Consider the following 2,069-nt stretch of genomic DNA (forward strand, 5'->3'; position numbering starts at 1 on the left):
TTATCATCAAAGATAATAAAAAAATCCCTAAGTCAAACCAAAACAAATTACGTAGAAGTTTGTGCCATTACAAACATCTATGTCAAAACTATGTAAGTTGGCACTTGAAGTCCCTGATGCTCAACGTCAACTATAACTTCAATGTTGTAACTCAGCCTCTAAATGACTTAGCATCCACTAATCACTCGACATCTGAATAGCTAGACACATACGATCTACTCAGCACTTGAGTGACTCGACACTTATTAGTTACTCGGCTCATACTAGATATCTATCACTCTGCATATACTATCTGACATCTTTTATGCTTAGCATGTATTACTTGTTCAACATGAACTAAGTAAATGACTTAAGTATATTATCACTCATATATCAAAACCAATCTGAGATTAACACCTCCTTCAGTTGTCACTTTGATATTGCCGACTACATGGTTGGCAACAAGGAGCTTGCAAACACCTTCGACTATGCTAAGTACAACTAGTAAAACCTTAGTTTGCTATATTTTGTAATGTACTAATCATGCATTTTTTTCTTAGGTGGATTTTATACTCATGCACATATTCTATGGACTAATAGATAGACCTTTAGTTTATGGAACAATAGAGACTAGTACTACTAAAGCTAAACCATTTCCTATAGCAGCTCATGTGACTAGTACTAGTTCATTTGTGGGGACATTGTTGCTGAACAAGAAAACTATGTTTCTGTTAAAATTATGAAAGCTTCTAGGTGCTTTAAAAATTTTATTATTTATAGTGTAATTTTAGTTTACTTATACATAGCTCATTTTGAACTGATAATCCCACAATTTTTTTGTAGGAATTGATGTTTTCTTTGATCATCTTTTTGAAATGACATTGAAACTATTTGGAACCACCATAAATAAAATATACGCAGTTTCATATCATTGCTACAATATTTTTATTTTCTTCCATTTATTGTACTATATTAAAGTTATTTATCTAACATTTTTTTTTTAAAGGTGGAATGAATAGGGTCCTAAATTAAAAACTTAGGTCATTACATCTTTTGAGGACCTTTTTGGAAATTTTTTTTTTTTGACACTAGTCTACTTTTCAAAAGAGTATCCAAACATATAAAGATTGTGAGGGACCAATATAGAAGGGGTCTAGAGAATATTCCAAAGTACAATCATCCTCTTATGATTCCATCAATGGAGTAGAATGAAATAATAGAAGATGCAAAAGAGAAAAGGTTATGTGGTAAAGGAAATGAACCATAAATGGGCAAAAGAAGGTATGTTATCATAGTATTAAGTAGAATTTAATCATGCACCAATTATTGATCTGTGTAAATATATAATCTAACATGTTTCAAAATTTTCATAGACTGTAGGACATGTCAAAGGCTACAAAATTGAGACTACAAAAGGTTGGCCAACACAAACTTGGCTTTGTTGGCTATATGAATCTTCACTCTCAACTTGTAGGTAGTAGTAATCGAATTTCATATAAATTTTTTTTATATAATGTTGCAAACAATTTTGTTTGATTAAACATACATGCAAAACTAATGATATTAAGAAAAAAATACATGGCACAGAATTCAATGTAGAGTCCACAAATGAAGATAGAAAAATTCCCTTGACAGAAGGCTATAAAGTTGCAGTTGTATGCCTATGCCAAGAATATGAAAGCCATACCCAAGAATCTAGTACACCAAATGAGACACAGGTAAATTGGTCAAAAGAAAACTAAATCAAATTGAATAGTTGAGAAATTTATTTTTGGGTGTTAGTTTCCAACATAAATTGATTACATAACAATGTGTATAATATTTCACTGTAGCCTTCAAATCTTATCACAAAACCTGTGCATGATGAAGGCCAGGATATGCATCATACTGGTGGAGGTATTAATTTTCCATTGGAAATTAATTATGTAATTATGAATACAATTTAAACATCTTCAATTTCATTTACATGTAACCCTTTTTTGAATATTTTAGAGCATGTTGAATATCATGGTGAAGGAGCGGAGCATGTTTGCATTGTTCAACATGTTGAGGTGGTGGAAGATCAAAATGTTATTGTACATGATGTGGCA

Source organism: Cupressus sempervirens, chromosome 9 (assembly GCF_028749045.1).
Source record: "Cupressus sempervirens isolate cs-2001-9-10 chromosome 9, ASM2874904v1, whole genome shotgun sequence".
Lineage (NCBI taxonomy): Eukaryota > Viridiplantae > Streptophyta > Pinopsida > Cupressales > Cupressaceae > Cupressus > Cupressus sempervirens.